Below are 17,794 nucleotides of genomic sequence, written 5' to 3'. Positions count from 1 at the left end.
TTTAGGAGCACTTGAATAGCTCAGATTGGATGGAGCTTGGCTGAGCATCTCCTTTTCAGAGCATTTCCCTGTAAACTTTTAAGGTGTTTTCTTCAACAAGATGGCCTCAGAGTAGTTCATGAGCATATGACCCAAAAGACCAAGGTTGATGCTGCTGGCTTCTCATGTTATAGCCTTGGAAATTCCATAGAATTATTCCTGTGGTCTCCTATGGAGAAGCAAATCACTAAAGCCACCAGGATTCAAGAAGAAGAGTGTCAATGATTTTATAGCCACATTTAATCCATGATAGCACTCTATTGTCATTTAATCTCTTTTTTTTTCTTTTTATGGCTGCACTTGCAGCATAAGGAAATTCGCAGGCTAGGGGTCAAATCAGAGCTGCAGCTAGAGCCTACACCACAGCCATGGCAACAGTAGATCTGAGCCATATCTGCAACACACACCAAAGCTTGTGGCAATACTGGATCCTTAACACTGAGCAAGGCCAGGGGTAAAACCCACATCCTTACTGAGACTATGTTGGGTTCTTAATGTGCTGAGCCACAATGGGAACTCCATAATTTATCCTCTCAACCTCTCAACTCTATGTTTTTCATAGCAGTTTACAAAAAAGCAACCAGGAGGGATTTGTTTTGGATAAGTTAGCCCCTAATTCATATTCCTCCATTTTCATCCAGTGGTGTTTTCCATGGTTTATAGCTTACTATGTCAGTGATCCATACACTTACAGATAAAAATGACTGTAAGCCTAAAATGAGACATTGCACAGGGACACAGGTATGTATATTTAGAACAGTACACATATATGTTTGTCTATGTATAGAAAAAGAATTTGTTGCAACACTTGAAGCCCTCCAGCAACCAGGGGCCAATCCATCAGAAAATCCTCCAGGAAAAGATGTCAAAGGATGTGCAGTCAGGAACTTTCCCAGTGCAGGAGACTGTTGATCCTATATACATCGTGATGTGTCAGCCAGAATGCATATACCTCCTTGGCTCCATAGCAGAATAGTTTTGAAGTATAAAAATGTCGAGGCCAAGCATTCTAGGCTAATTGACATGCCCCCAAGAACTGGATGGTCTTCCTGACAGACCCAATTTTTTTTCAGCTCAGGTACCTCCCTCCCAGTAAAATGACTCAACCATAGAAAAGAATGAAATAATGGCATTTGCAGCAATATGGATGGAACTAGAGATTATCATACTAGGTAAAATACATCAGGAAGAGAAAGAAAATACCATATATTATTTACAAGTGGCATCTAAAATATGACACAATTTTACTTATCTATGAAACAGAAACAGACGCACAGACATAGAGAACAAACTTGTGGTTGCCAAGGAGGTGGAGGGTAGAGAGGGATGGATTGAGAGTTGGGATTAGCAGGTGCAAACTGTTATGTATAGGATGGATAATCAACAAAATCTTATTCTATAGTATAAAAACCTTATTCAGTATCCCCAGATAAACCATAATGGAAAAGAATATAAAAGTAACTTGTATGTATGTATAACTGAATCACTATACTATACATCAGGAATTGACATGACATTATAAATCAACTATACTTCCATTGAAAAATAAAATCAGTTTGAGTTATAGGTAGATAATTTGTATGTCATAGTACTTACAAAATTCTGCCCATTAGTGTTGAAGCCAAAGTATGACTATGATGTTGGAAAGACCTGGAAAAATGAGCATGGTTGAATCACCAACTCCAGAGTACCAGCTATGTCCACATGTGGCTAATAAGGATAGACATTTGCTCACATGTGGAGACTAGCCTTATAGGAATATGTCCACCAGTGAAGGCATCACATGAGTCAACCAGGCCCGGGCTGTTACTTCTATCATGGATGTAAATATTGCAGGATAGGACTGAAAACTGGCTACAGTGTCAGGACCTGCATCATTGCTCAGAAGCCCCTACCAGTGACCAGGTTCTCTATTTTAACTTAGATGGCTGTGGTAGGCAGAATGGTGCCCAAAGTTCCCACCTCAACATTTATAAATGAGGAAACATCAGCCTTTCCCCAGACCTAACCAAGATCGAGGATCTATGGTCCAAACCTTTTTCTTGCAAATACATGAGTTTGGTCAACATTAGTCTTCATGGTTAAGGCATGGATCAGTTGGGAATGGAGTCCAACTGATGAGGCTGAAGCTTTATGACATGTCAGACCCTGTGGCCTGACCACTGCTTCAAAACCTCAGTGTTTTCCTTCCATTTAGTGTTTTTTGGGGAGTTTATATTTCAATAAAGTTAATTATATGCTATACAGTCCTGTCTGAAATGAACCATTCAGGGTTAAAAATAAATGGATTTTACTACTGAATTTATAAAACATTTAGCTTTGTAAGAAAATTTTTTATCATTTTCATTAGTTATTACGTAGCTTTCAAGGATAATAAAGCTGTTTTGAGATTTCAAATGTGAGAAATGTATGGCAAGGGTATAAAAAGTACATCAGTCAAGGTGCAACTTAAATGTTAATATAAACATACTCTATAATCCAGATCTATTTAACATGAACATTAGCGCCCTTTTTGTTGTTAATTTCACCTGTACAGTACAGCCTGAATGTTGGACAGTGGTTCTCAACTGTGGGTGATACTGTTCTCCAGGTCACACTTGGCATCCATTGTCACTGCCATGTAGGGAGGGGTGCCAGTGGTATTTGGGGATAGAATGCAGTGATGCTGCAGTCCTACAGTGCAATAGATGGCCCCCAACAAAGATTTCTCCAGCCAAAACATGGGCACTTCCAGTTTTTCTCCAGCCCAAGCATAGCATCTATCACAGAGTATGACCTATATGAGCCAAGCTGTGTTTTACAGATTTCTGGTCTGTCCTCAGGAATTCTGAATACAGATTTGCTAATCTACAAAGGCTGTTTCAATGACAACGTAATGAATGTGTACCAAAAGCAATGTTTCTAGAATGATTAAACCACAGAATTAACTTACAATGACAGAAATCAGGATATATACAATTTAATGCCTTTGAATATGTTCAACTATATTATCTTCTAATATAGAAAGTTAATTTGACCTGTGTTGACGTGGAAAAGAAAATATATTCCATTGTTCATTTTTCTGGATTATGAAAAAATTTAAAGATATGCCAAGTACCAGGAAAATAGTAAAAGGCACTACAAGTCTTCTAAAAATGTTTATAATATATCAAAAATGAAGAGTCTCACTTATCCAAATTTGTCATGACCATTTGTTTATTTAGATAGGTTAAATTAAGTTTATTTATTCTTTTTTAATAATCATTTCTCAGATTTTTTTTTTTCAAATAGCAGTGCACATATATGGGGAGTAGAATAAAAAATGAAGAATTCTCTTCCATACCAATTCTGGTTGTAAAATGTCAGTATTTCCAATGAGAGTACAATGGGGAAACACATTTTAAAAATTCATTTTAAGCTTACCAAGTAGAGGAATTCTTCAGTACTTTACAGTCATTCATCTCCACGTTTACATTCTTTGTATTTTCTTGTGGTCAATAAACTGATTCAAATGACTTAACTTATCCCACCATTGAAAGAGAAAAGTCTCTGCAATTATTTGAAGCCAAAATGACTTAACTTATCCCACCATTGAAAGAGAAAAGTCTCTGCAATTATTTGAAGCCACAGGGTTATCTTAATTTCACCAGTGGCTGCCTTTTTCAGAAGTTCCTTTAGTTCTTCCTTTGATACATAATGATAGCTTTAGTCTCAATGGGCTCTGGATTCAAGGTTACATTCTTTCCTCACCAATTTCATGTTCTCCCCAGATATCATCAGATTGATCCTTAAAGTGCATTTGTGTCAGGTAATTACTTTCTTCTGGAAGAACCTCTTCCACAGGAATTCCCAGTTCAGGCCTCTGTGCTGCTCTTCTAACTTCACTTGTGTCATTTTTTTCATGCTCTTTTGGGATACTTAATGGATGACTAAAACAAGTATCAGTGAAACAGTATGGAAAAATAATTTTAGAATCTGATCGCTATTGTAGCACAAGTTCATTTTCAATGTTGAGTAATAGGAAGACACTAAAACCCTGATGCAGTTATCCTTTCTCAATGTTCTCCTTCAGGTGACAGTTCTTGATCTCCACCCTGATCCTGCAATCTTTCTTGTCCATGAGGATGCACATCTCCATCAGCAGCTGCACCTGCTTTGCATCCAGGTGGTCTCTGTTTATCTCAGGCATTGTGGGCAAACTTGCACACAGTCCTGGAGACCTGGATCCAGAAACTGCAGGAGAAGACTGCTACCATGTTTCCCCCATGGTCAGAGCGCCCTGCCCCTTCTGGCCCACAGGACAGCCTCCTCAATGCAAAGCTCAGGCCCTAGGGTTTCTTCCTCAAACAGGTAAGGTGAAGAACTCCCTGACCAACAGGCAGTGGGCCCGCCCCCTCAGCGTGCCAAGCGCCCAATGCTAAGCCCAGGACACACATCTGCCCCCAGACCTTGGCCTCTGAACCTCAGCCACCGGCTGTCCCATAATTGTCACGACTACTATCTCTTTCTACCTAAAACTGTAAAGATATAAAAAAATAAAGAATACAAATGTAAAAAAAGTAATGTGTAAAATATAAAGAATAGTATGAAATATCATGTTAAGTTTTTTTAACTAATAGTTAACACTTTTTTTTTAAGTGCTGCACCAGCAGCATATGGAAGTTCCCAGTTTAGGGGTCCAATTGGTGTGGCAGCTGCCAACCTACACCGCAGCCATAGCAAAATGATCCAAGCTATGTCAGTAACCAACACCACAGCTCTGGCAATGCTGGATTCTTACTTAACCTGAGCAAGGCCAGGGTTCAAACCTGCATCTTTGTGTATACTAGCAAGATTCATAACCCGCTAAGACACAAGGGGAAGCCCTGGTAACTAACTTTTTTTTTAAGTGCAGCATATAAGACATTCTATTAGTCACTGCTAAACATAGAAAGATCTTCACCTATGGGAATTTGATAAAAGACTTGTACAATGAGGTAGAATGTGGGGACCTGTATCTAGAAAATTGCGTTAAAGAATATCTTTTTCTAGATGGTAGAGTTTACTAAGCATAGGTCTAGAGGATAAAAAAAGGCAAGGTGTATTCTAAGAATGACATACTAGTAATTCCTCTTAAAAGTTTTCAATTTCCAATCAGGCTTGAGTAGTAAATCATTCTTTACATAATTAAACTTGGCACTAATGAAAATTACAAAAGTTTTGTCCTCCATTAAAACATTTTTAGCATTTAATATCCATTATTTTTAGTATAATTGCTGTATATAAAATGAAATCAAAGAGAACATAATGGTGGGCTTGTCTGAACACAACATCACATTGCTCTATTTTTCAGAGAGACACATATGCAAATTATAGAGTGTCTATCTTCTATTTTATAGATTAATTTTCCTGGTTCTTTTTCCTGGATCAAGTTTAAAGCTCATAAGACAGTCTGTTCTTCAAGTGCGGATGGGGAAACAGGTTTCCTGAGGCCTAACAGATGTGTAGGTTTTCTTTCCTCTGTGATGTAGTGACTCAGAGTGTAGATGCTGGAGTCAGATAACCCAACCGAGTAGCAGTTCTGCTACTGACTAGATAATCTCTTAAGTGTACCTATGAAATGGGAACCAATGATACTATTATTTATTTCATACAATATCTGTGAACATTAAATGAAATATTAGTCATAAAAGGTAACCTACTATATAATTTCATTTATATGAAATATCCAGAATGGAGAAATCCATGGAAATAGGTGGGATTGGTGATTACCAGGGAACAGGGAGAGAAAGGGATGGAGAAGACTTGTTTAATGGGTATGAAGTTTTATTTTCGGGTGATGAAAGTGTTTTGCAACCAGAGAGAGGTAGTGATTGAACAACATTGTGAATGAGTGGAATGTCACTGAAGCATTCACTTTAAAATAACTTATTTTACGTAACATGAACTTCACCTCCATAAAAAACCTAGTTCTAAGTAGAAAATACATATATATACATATTTCATATCTATATATGAAGTTTGTAATGTCATTCCAGGTTGCTGTTGTCTTAAATACATGTGGAGACTCCTTTCTTCTTTCCTTCCGTCCTTCCTTCCTTCCCCCCTTTCTTCCTTTTCTTTCTGTCTCTCTGTTTCTTGTTCTTATTTAGTATTAGATTTCATGTGGGCACAACTATAAATTTTTAAATCCAGTATCACTAGAGTTTTGTGAATGATAGTTGGGAATCTGGATATAAGTTTTATACTGATAAGCCAAAAGGAAGGCACACAAGTTAATTAATTCTCATCTCTCTCTCTCTGTTTGTGTTTGTGGGTCTGTATAATCACTCAAAAACTTTAAAGTGAATGATTACTAGAGTTTTGGTAGTATGATGTCATGCATTAATTTATATCAATTTCATAACAATGTGGTCAATAAAGCATGTATAAATGTTACCATTCTATAGGAATGGAAACATCAGCTGTTTTAGAACATTCAAACACTGTCTGAGTAGTGTCCATGTCATTGGAACACATTTCTTTAGTTCCTGACAACTGCATGTGTTCTCTGTGTTGTGCCTTCCTTCATCCCAAGATATTTTAGAGAACACATGTTTTCAAAATGTTATTCATAAAAGAAAGTATACTTTATCACAGTGAGAGCAGGTACAGTTGCTGAGAGGACCTGTAGTTCTGATTACTTTCAGTCTCAAGAGAACAGAAAAGATGTTCCTGATCCAACCTGTGGACATCTGAGATGCACATCTATGTAGGAACTACTGCTTTATCCTCAAAAGAAAAAAATCAAAGATAATAAAATCTCTACTCTCAATAAATCTTTAAGAATTGTGGAAAACCTTGTCTTCTCTGAATATTCTGATTATTCTGTATTTTGCTTAATTGTGAGTGTTGAGGAAGTAGTGACAGAGCGTTCTTTAAAATTTTTGACATTTCCTGCTGTTTCCATACTAAGAGCATCTATTACCATCTGTATGATTTGTCTTATTCCCAGACAGAAAACAATTTCCTAACCTGTGTTTATCTTTCAAATGCCTTTTTCTCCTTTTGTGGAAAGAAGGCATTGTTAATAATACTATGTTCAGTATTTTCCTGTGTGTGTATGTTTGTGGCATTACATATTTGGTTTATATAGTCACTTAACACCCTGTGCATATGTATGGAAAATTGGAGCTATTTTATGGAAAGTGGAATATCTCAGAATTGCAATCTATTTGTCTATAATACAAGGAAAATCATTTCTTCCTTAATTAGCCTATAAGTGCGGTTTCTTATATGTGGAATCTTTACAAAAGGATACAAATGAACTTATTTGCAAAACAGAAACAGACTCACAGACTTTGAAAAACTTCTGGTTATCAAAGGGAGCAGGTTGAGGGGGGGATGGACTGGGTGTGTTTGGATTGGCATATGCACACTCTTGTATATGGAATGATTGGCCAGTGGGGAACCTGCTGTATGTCACAGAGAATTCAACTCAATATTCTGTGATAATGTGGGGAAAGAATCTAAAGAGAATGGATGTGGGTACCTGTATAATGAATCACTTTTTGCTACTGTTGCAGAAACCAGGGCAGCGGAAAGAGGCAAGCTGCACTTGGAGATGCAGAATAGCCAGGCTTTTTCAGCACAGGATGCTGGCTCAGAAAAGTGGCCTCTAGAGTCTGAGCCCCAGGTCTTTGTTCTGGGTAGCTTTTATACCATACAGACTTTACAGACTTCCAGGTCTTGTTTTTCCTGCCCAAGCAGTCTGGCCCTCCCCCTTTCCTGAGCAGACAGTGTTCCTAAGAAGCTGAGTAAACAGGGTTACAAAAGTGAAACTGACAAGGAATGCTGGGTAAGCAGCTCTGCTATCAAGGACATAAGGTACATAGTTGCTACAAGATTACAAGAAGGGTGGTATGTGGACAGCAGAGGCAGCTGACAGGCACTTAGCTGCTTCTTCAGCCAGGAGGTTGTTTCTTTAGTTACAACTCTTACTTCATTCCCACAGAAATTATCACACCATTGTAAATCAACTATACTTCAATAAAAAGAATTTTTCTTTCTCTCTTTTTCTTTCTTCTTCTTTCTCTTTTTCTTTCTCTTTCTTTCGTTTTTTTTTTTTTTTTTTTTTTTTTTTGTCTTTTTAGGCCACACCTGCAGCATATGGAACTTCCCAGCCTAGGGCTCAAATCAGAACTGTAGCTGCCGGCCTACCCAATAGCCACAGCAATGCCAGATCTGAACTGCGTGTTTGACCTACACCACGGCTCACTGAAATGCTGCATCCTTAACCCACTGAGTGAAGCCAGGGATTGAACTCACATCCTCATGGATACTAGTCAGGTTCGTTACTGCTGAGCCACAACTGGAACTCCCCTCATGCATTTATCTTGTTTCTACTTTCTTCACGCCCACCCTTTAAACTGGATCCCAGAATGACTCACAAGAAGTTGAAGATCTCCAATGATGGATTGCAGATGGAGAAAGATGAAAGCTCTCTGAAGAACAGCCATACCTCAGAGAGGTTTAGTGGCACAGGGTGCTATGGGGCAGCAGGAAATATATTCATGGCAGTGGCTGCCACTATTGGGAGGTGGTCATGGGTTCCTCCACATGGTAAGTATACCCCGCTTTTCTTTTCTCTCTCCTGTTGTCAGTGTCTTGGGCAATTCAGTTCTATAGCACAAACATAATACCAGTAAGTCAGGGTTAAAAGGTATGTATGTGATGGAAACCACTTCTAGAAAAATTTGCCAGCTTTTAAAAGTAAAATCTTGGAAAATATACTGAGCTAGGACTTGAAAATTGCAACACTCTAATTGCTAACTTTTTTAAAGCTCTAGTGTTGTCAGTATCTAGCTATTTAAGGAAGAAGCATGTATTCTATTTCTTATATATATGGTGTCTAGCACAACTCAGATCACTAATAAATGTTTATTCTTTTCTTTTGTTCACTGTCTCACAGGTATGCAATTGGAATTGCCTACAAATCAGCTCCTAAGAATGAATGGATTGGCAAGAATGCCTCCTCGTGGGTCTTCTCCTGATTCAATAGTAACTTCATAGTGAACATAACAGTAAGCAAATGCTGGTGGATGTACACCCACAGTTGAAACGTCTGGGTATCCTTTGGATTATGATTCTTTCTACATATTCTATGGTCAATATTTAAATAAAAGTAGTTTGGTTGCATCTAAATACAAATGATTATATGGTGCTCACTGGCAATTATTCTGTTAAAATTGTAACTGTAATGTGATCACATTTCCAGGATTAAGCTATTCTATTTCTTTTTTCCCTCTAAATTGTTAACACAAATTATGTAAACTGGATTAAACACTTAGGAAAGTAAAAATATCCTTGCTGTTTCATTTGCTCAACTTATGCAACCAAGTAAGAATGATAATGGCAAACCTGATTCTGTGGGACTCCATGAGTAACTGCCAGAACTTTCTGATTGGCAACAGCAAGGGTCATCGACCAAAAACTGCAACTTACAAGTTGTGTCGTAGGCTGGCTGCTCTGATTGGACCCCCTAGCCTGGTAACTTCCATATGCCACAGGTGTGGCCATAAATAAATGAAAGCAAAACCAAAGCAGAAAACCTCATGAAAGGAGTTTCTGTAGGGTGCAGTGGGTTAAGAATCCTACTGCAGTGGTTTGGGGCATGTCACTGCAGAGGTGCAGGTTCTCCCTGCCTGGCACAGTGGGTTAAATGGTTCTGCATTTTGGCAGCTGTGGCTTGAATTCAATCTCTGTACAAGGAACTTTTATATACCCCTAAATAAATAAATATATTTTAAGATAAAATAAAACCGCCTGAAAGACTGCATCTCTGCACACTCAAGTATTGGGGAGAGCACTTGTCAGGTGAAGTGAGGGAAAAGATAAGCCCTGGCCAGTGGAAGTGCTGCTCAGGTGCCTGATTTCAGGAGAGCACAGCGGGGCACACTTCCCTGACTCTTGAGTACTCTTCACAGGTGTATGGGCACTGAGAGCTATGCCAGCACCTCAGTCAGCCTTCTGGTGTGGTAGCCTTCCTGCCTGCCAGGTGGGCACTGCTCCAGCAAGGAGGGCCTTCCCCCTGCCCAAAGACCCTGAAGGACTTTAAGAGGAACAGGCTCTTTTAGAGTAAAATCTGTTTCCACTATTAGTGGGTTTGGAAGGGCTGGTTCATTTAGAGAGTGTTAGGCACCCAGCATGGCACTGAGAACATAGTAGGTGCTTAATAAATGTAAAGGAGTGACACTTAGAGTGTCACAGTGTACTGGGTGCAGGGTGGCAGGAGCAACACACAGGCCTGATGTGGCTGAGGGTTCACGAGAGGCAGCGCAGGACCCACTGGGGACAGGGTGTGAGGATGGCCACCTGCACCACACGGGAGCTCTGGAAGTTGGCCTGGAAGAAACTCTTTGCAAGCACTAGTGCACCCTTGAAAAAATGTACTTTTATCCCCAGGCACTGGTATTCCCCTGGCAAGCCCTGGTATCTGCAGCTTCCCCATAGCCATAGGTAGATTTGAATCCAGGTGGGGCTTTTCCATGAGGGCACATGCTGCAGGAGGCTGGCTGTGCTCCTGGGCCTTGGGATTGAGGGCATCCAGGAGGCAGCTCTTTTGCAGCCATGCAGGACCTCCAAGCTCTCAGTTTCCTAAAGGCCCACATTTGTAGATGTTGCTTTTGTCAAGGAGGCTCTAAATAGAAAACTCGTCTTGAGCTTACAGCTCAGCCTGGCCTACTTCTGCCTCAGAACTGCTGGCTTGGTTGCTGGGTCTCTGCTGTAGGGGCTGGTTTTATAAACACAAGTCTTTGGACTATGAGTCACTCTTTCCCATCTGTTCTGTTGTTTGAGGACATGGTCATGCAGTCAGCCCTGGAGCACCAGGAGTTTGTGTGCTCAGAGGACTGCCTCCATGATGGGACACTGGGGCAACTGTTTGCCTGAAGACTTGGTTGAAAGAGGTCTAAGAGTTCCTGTTGTGGCTCAGAGGTTTACAAACCTGACTAGTATCCATGAGGATATGGGATTGATCCCTGGACTCACTCAGTGGGTTAAGGATCTGGCACTGCTGTGAGCTCTGATGTAGGTTGCAGATATGGCTCAGAGCTGGCATTGCTGTGGCTGAGGTATAGGCCGGCAGCTTCAGCTCCCATTTGACCCCTAACCTGGGAACTTCCATATGCGGCAGATATGCTCTAAAAGCAAATAAAGTAAAATTAATTGAGACAGTCTAGAATGCAGGCTTACAATCCAACCACCTCTTTTATTCCTCAGGTCATCATAATTCTGTGTCCACCAGTGGGAAGTTAAAAATCAATGAAGATAATCCATGCTCCTGGGATGGAAAAACAAATATTGTAAAAATGGCCATTCTACCCAAAGCAATCTACAGATTCAATGCAATCCCTATCAAATTACCCATGACATGTTTCATTTCACAGAACTAGAACAAACAATCCAAAAATTTATATGGAACCACAAAAGCCCCAGAATTGCCAAAGCAATCCTGAGGAACAGAAGCCAAGCAGGAGGCATAACTCTCCCAGACTTCAGGCAACATTACAAAGCCAAAGTCATCAAGACAGTGTGGTACTGGTACCAAAACAGACAGACCAATGGAACAGAATAGAGAACCCAGAAATAAACCCACACGCCTATGGTCAATTAATCTTTGACAAGGGAAGCAAGAACATAAAATGGGAAGAAGACCATCTTTTCAGCAAGCATTGCTGGGAAACCTGGGCAGCTACATGCAAATCAATGAAACTAGAACATACCCTCACACCATGCATGAAAATAAACTCAAAATGGATTAAAGACTTATATTTAAGACACCATCAAACTCTGGGAAGAGAACATAGGCAAAACATTCTCTGATATCAAACTTACAAATGTTTTCTCAGGTCAGAGTCTCCCAAAGCAACAGAAATAAAAGCAAAAATAAACCAACGGGAGCTAATCAAAAGGGCAAGCTTTTATACAGCAAAGGAAACCAAAAAGAAAACAGACAATTTACAGAATGGGAGAGAAATAGTTTCACATGATACAACTGACAAGAGCTTAATCCCTAGAATATACAAGCAACTTATAAAATTCAACAGCAAAAAATCCAACAGCCCAATTTAAAAATGGGCAAAATATCTGAATAGACATTTTCCAAGGAAGATGTACAAATGGCCAATAAGCACAGGAAAAAATGCACATCACTGATTATTATAGAAATGCAAATCAAAGCTACTATAAGATACTACGTCACACCAGTCAGAATGGCCATCATTAAGAAGTCCACAAATACCAAATGCTGGAGGGGGTGTGGAGAAAAGGGAACCCTCCTGCACTGTTGGTGGGAATGTAAGCCTGAACAACCACTATGGAGAACAGGATGGATGTACCTTAGAAATCTATACATAGAACTACCATATGACCCAGCAATCCCACTTGGGCATACATCCAGACAAAACTTTCCTTGAAAAAGACACATGCACCTGCCCTGAGATTGTCTAGTCAGCCATGTCCTCTTCAAATGGGGAGTTTGATTCTTCTCTCCCAGTTTGTCTGTTTTTCTTGCTTTTGGAAGCAGCTGGGGTTCTTGGGGCTGCTGTGCAGGGGGAGCAGACTTGCTGGGTCATGTCCACTCCAGGGAAAGGTTGGGGCCAGGGTTGGGACCTGCCAAACTTCCATCCAAAGAGAACACAGATGTGGCATCGTGTCACCTGCAACACAGGGCTGGTCCTTTTCTGCAGTGATCATGGTGTGGCTGGCTCCCCAGATAGGAAGAGATGGTGCCACTGTATGGGCACTACAGGACCAGATTACACAGCCTTGGCGGCCAGCAAGTGAGGGGCCTGGACTCAGTCCAAGAGCTGGTGGAGTTCAAGCTAGAGAGAGATACAGAGACAGAGAGACAGATGGACAGAGAGAGACATGGACAGAAGATGTGGTGGCAGAGGAGGTCCTCTTTTGTGACTCTGTCCCTTTGCAGTGTGACCTGTGGTGGGACTTACACTGACCAGCTATAACAGAGCTCTGGATACAGATCGAGTTCCCACTACTCACCCACCTCAGCTGGGTCTCAGCACTCCTGAGGCATCAGGTTTAGGACACCTCCTGGGACCACAGCAGGTGTCATCCAGTACCTGGTAGGGGCAAGTAGTGCAGTTCCTTTGATTTTCATTGGCACTTTCAACTCTGTAGGGATCAGAAAATCAGAAGTGGATGATGATCACACATGGCAGTGAACTGGATGTATCTTTGTAGCATCCCCTCAGGACTTTCCAGCCTGGGCCAGTCTGGGAACAGTCAGAAGAGTGGAGCTTTGGCCAGCCTCCCAGTGTTGGTCATTGGCAGGTCAGAACATGCAGAGGGATGGAGAGCCTAGTGCCTCTGCAGGGACCGGGCAGGGTGGAAGGGGGCCAGGCACTCTGGTTGCCTGGCCCCACAGGCTTCGGGGACCTGCTTGTCACTGAAAAATCACGTGTCCTGAAGCGGCCCCGGACTCCCCTCACTCTCTCCAGAATTTCATGGCATCTGGTGGCCTGGTGGGCATCGCTTGGTGCACATCCATCTGGCCAAGACCGCAAATGGATTTCTGCCAACAACAAGGCTCCCACTGCATTCAGCGAGCTCAGTGAAAACTAGCAGCGAGGCCACATCCACTGGACCCCTGGGCAAAACTCTCGAGCCTCAGGTGAGAAGGTGGTTCCCTGCCTCCACCATGGCTCATGGGGAATTTTCACCCACCACCAGGCCCCCAAGTTGTGTGCTCATCTGCATGCTCATGGACTGCAGGCTTTTTGGAAGGACCAGCTCCTGGGCCCTCTTCAAAACTCTTCTCCTGCCACTGACTCAGCCTATTTTGCATCCAGCCCCATGAGTTGATGACCCACTCATGGACCTGCAGTGTCCCTTGTCACCTGGTTCAACCACACTGAATCCACTCTTCTCCTGAAATCCACTTGAGCTGCATCCCACATGCCTGTTGGTGTAGTCACTCTAAGTATCCCTAATTCCCATTGTGAATCCTGCTCAGACCTGTGATCCATTGAGAAATGCATCTTTGTTTCCAAATCTGTGGGTTTTTAATCCATCAACAAGGAAGTATCGAGGGCACCACAGAGAAGTCACTGTGTTCTGGGTCTGAAATACCCAAGAGGGCCACTCCCCACTAAACTTGTATATTTTTGGCTATGCATGTGTTTTGTTTTGTATGTTTTTGTTTTTTGTCTTTTTAAGGCCACACCTGCATCATATTGAAGTTCCCAGGCTAAGAGTACAATTGGAGCTACAGCTGCCAGCTTATGGCACAGCCACGCCAATGCCAGATCTGAACCACATCTGCAACATATGCCATAGCTTGTGGCAATGCAGGAATCTTAACCCACTGAGCAGGGTCAGGGATCAAACCTGCTTCCTCATGGATATTATTCAGGGTCTTAACCTGCTGAGCTACAGTGGGAAATACCTACACATGTGTTTCTGAAATGTGTTCGGTTTTGCTTTTGTTTGTTGGGCCATGTCTGCAGCATGCATAAATTTCTGGGCCAGGAGTCAAACCTATGCCACAGTAGCAACCCAAGCCCCTGCACTGACAACACAGAATCCTGAACCCCCCCCAAAAAAATGCCAGCCTTACCTGCATTTAGATAGAACTTTTTTTTTTTTTTGCTTAAAATCACTACTTTCAAAGAGTAAGTGAGGCTGTTTTACAATTATTGTAGTGACTGCCGTACTGGGCTTTATTTTTAATGTCTTACTTCACATCATTTGCACCTCATTTTTCTTTTTTTTTCTGTGATATAATCATGAAATCTATCCTTTTGACTTGCATGCACAGGACAGTGTTGTTAACCAGGAGCATCTCTAGAACTGATGCTTTCTGCCACATGTGTTAAACTGATTTCATTCTGGGGCCTGTGCTCTGTGACCAGGAGCTGTGCAGGGCACAGAGAACTAGAACAGAGGGCACCCAGCCCATGTGAACTTAGAAACAGTGGAAATCAGTAGAATATTTTAAAGTGGTTCATGGGTGCTGAGTGAAGAGAAAACTGGAGCAGGGGAGTGGGAGCAGGGCTCCCTGAGACATTATCCCAAGGAAGGTGGCGATGGTGGGTGTGATTGGTAGGGTATCCAGGCCTTTGTGGCTGCTGCTCTGGGGGCAGGATACAAGTTAAAGGGCAAGAGCCCAAAGCAGGAGGACTGGCTGAGCAGGATCAACCCATGGCCATGGTCAACCTCAGTTCTCCTCTATTTCCTTGACAGTGGGGGACCCCATCTGACACCCTTAGGGGAAGAGGCAGTGAGTTGATGCTCCAGGATCCCCAGCCACTCAAGCCTTGGGAGCTGGGCAACCACTCCTGCTGACTCATGCGGGACTGAACTTCCCTCATGTGGTCACCATATCCAAGCCCCGGCAGCCAGGAGGGTAGGTGATGGGAAGGGCTGTGGATTCCTGGCCTGCTGGACAGTACTGGACCAGTGCTGGACCAGTGTCCATACCCCTCTGTACCCTCAGCACATACCTAGGTGAGGGAGGGAGAATGGGCAGCAGCCATGCCTGCTCCACCCCATGCTGTGGGTGAAAGTGATGAGTTTCTTGTGTGTAGGGTGGGTCAGCTGGGCCCAGAGGAGGAGCCAGATGCCCACCCACACAGCACATTTGCATGGTCACATGCAGAAAGCATACATGTGCCACTGTCAGAGGCAGGGCTAAAGGGGACACCTGTACCAGGTGACTTTGCTGTAATCCAGGCCACCAGCCCTATGGACTGGCCTGGGTCCACCAGTGGCCTTAATCACTTTTTTTTTTAACTTATTTTTTTTTAGGGCCTCGGGTGTGGCATGAGGAAGTTCCCAGGCTACGGACTGAATCACAGCTGCAGCTCCAAGTCTATGTCACAGCCAGAGCCAAGCCTGAAACCCACACAAAAACTTCTAGGAATGCTGGATCCTTAACTCACTGAGCAGAATTAGGGATCAAATTCACATCCTCATGGATACAAGACAGATTCATTTCCAATGAGCCACAATGGGAACTCCCAGGTTGCTATACTTTAGGAGGCTCTTGGTGTCAGTGAAGCTACAGAGGCCCCCACAAACCCACCCCTCACTGTAGGAAGGTGACTATGCAGCCTGCAGACCCCACCCCAGGCCCAGACAGGAAATTCTCAAGCCCACCACCCATCAATGTCCACTGCCTCCATGGACCTGCTTCTCCCTAAGTGGATGACACAGATGACCCCAGGGAAAATGTCATGCCAGCTCTTTTGAGGCCTGCTTGGGCAGCTTTAAAAGTTCACCTGCAGAGTAACTAAGCAACAATAGCTAGAAAAACTGGAAAAAAATGTTCAAGAGGGGAGGCCCTGGCAGCTAAGAAGATAAACCTAATACAAGGCTGACATACATAGGAAAAGTCTTGCTAAGTCAGACAAAATCCTAGAGGCTACTTATAAAAAGGGACAGGTTCAAAACACACAGAAGTCAAGTATGTGCATGGGGGCCCCTCAATGAAGTAAAAGAAAATTTGAAACTGAAAAGACATTTGCACTTCTAAAGGCCTTATTGAGTGAGGAATTTCTACAGATAAACTTTGTAATGGCAAACAGCTAGAAAATGATGTGACATATAGATCACAATACAAAGGGAGGAGAGAGAAAATATGCCTATTGACCTCACTACTAAGAAACATGCAGATGGAGCGCAAAAGCCCTGGCACTTAGCTCAACAGCTTTTAAGGTCAGAGCTGGGAGGAAAGGTCTGAGGGTCAGGAGGTCTGAGAGAGTGAAGCTGGGGTCAGTGGAGCACCACAAATACCCTTATTTATAACCACAGGCAGAGGTGACTAACAGGACCTCCACATGGGGGAGCAGCAAGGGCCTGGGGCTCCCCCTGGACTCCTGGGTATTTGCCAAATGGAAAGACCTGAGAGCTCCAAAATAAGGACCTTTAATAAAATCATGATAGATCCATAATACACATGTTACACAGCCACTGACATGGGCCCCAAGGTAATGATAGTCCCTAGTGTTGGTATAAGTGCAAAAGCTCTGCAGTGTCCTGGGGGCAGGAACAGAGCACGACTGTGATACCACCCCCCGCCAAGGGGTGCTGTACACCTGGGGAGATGGGCCAAGGGACAGTGGGACAAGGCCAGGCCTCCTGGGGGAGATCAGTTTGGTCACAGGACCCTCCCCCGAAGGCAAGAGCTTCCAGGTAAGGGGCTCAGGGCTGATGCTGACCAATGAGATGGGCCCTCATGGATGGAATGGCAGTGACATCATAGTTCCGATGCTGCCTGGCACCCACTCTGCTTCGTGTCCGAAGGCAGTTGGGAGCCCTTGTGGTCTCTGACCTTTTCTGGAGATTGCCTGTCTATCCTGTTCTGACCCACTGTCCCCCTCATCCACCTTGTCATTGTTTTTAGAGGAGAGGCGCACCTCCAACAGCGAGAGCTCAGAAAGGTGAGCAAGAGAGGCACCCTCATCCCTAATGGGCACCTTGGGCACAGAGGCCACTTGGCAGGTGACCCCCTTCCCCATGAGCTGTGGCTGAGCTGACACCAACACTGGAGCACAGAAGGTGAGCCAGGGGGATGCAGCCCCTCAGGGAGCTGAGGGGTGCCAGCTGCAGCCACAGTGCCCAGGCTCATGAAGGAGGCCAAGGTCAGAGCTTAGATTTCTGGAATGGGGAAAGGGGGGGGGTGAGAGGAAAATGAAGATGAGAATAAATGGAGGTGGGAGGATGGGGGCAGGAGGAGGTGGTGCAGGGGTGAAGGAGGAAAGATGAACAGTGAAGGAACAGGGCAAGAAGGAAGAGC

General features: G+C 43.1%; 1 protein-coding gene, 1 long non-coding RNA gene and 1 pseudogene across 16 annotated transcripts in view; 1 reads left to right on the top strand and 2 right to left on the bottom strand.

Moving 5' to 3' along the window:
• LOC110258908 (USP6 N-terminal-like protein) overlaps positions 1-17,794 on the top strand; it is a 48,229-nt gene that overhangs the window by 11,445 nt on the left and 18,990 nt on the right. For 5 of the 13 annotated variants that reach the window (XR_014817614.1, XR_014817613.1, XR_014817615.1 and 2 more), the window contains exons 1-2: positions 13,167-13,669; positions 17,402-17,556. The gene's annotated coding sequence lies outside the window, so the exon portion shown is untranslated. Of the gene's footprint in view, positions 1-4,090; positions 4,369-8,416; positions 8,599-8,634; positions 9,060-11,256; positions 13,960-15,240; positions 15,404-17,247; positions 17,557-17,794 lie in introns of those variants that run through there. The other 8 variants (XM_084979647.1, XM_084979654.1, XM_084979651.1 and 5 more) reach the window with 7 other exon arrangements.
• LOC110258909 (isopentenyl-diphosphate Delta-isomerase 1 pseudogene) lies at positions 3,439-4,207 on the bottom strand (annotated as a pseudogene).
• LOC146399373 (uncharacterized) overlaps positions 11,226-17,794 on the bottom strand; it is a 35,287-nt gene continuing 28,718 nt past the window's right edge. For 2 of the 3 annotated variants that reach the window (XR_014817647.1, XR_014817649.1), the window contains one exon: positions 13,043-13,170. This is a non-coding gene — a long non-coding RNA (uncharacterized LOC146399373). Of the gene's footprint in view, positions 11,318-13,042; positions 13,171-17,794 lie in introns of those variants that run through there. The other variant, XR_014817648.1, reaches the window with a different exon arrangement.

Source organism: Sus scrofa, chromosome 10, assembly GCF_054392235.1.
Source record: "Sus scrofa isolate SSC_HxYL_T2T_F1_AM1 chromosome 10, Sscrofa_HxYL_maternal_Yorkshire_Landrace_v2.0, whole genome shotgun sequence".
NCBI classification, from domain to species: domain Eukaryota; kingdom Metazoa; phylum Chordata; class Mammalia; order Artiodactyla; family Suidae; genus Sus; species Sus scrofa.
Note: the sequence above shows the minus strand (reverse complement) of the source record. Positions and strands in the feature narration are given on the sequence as shown.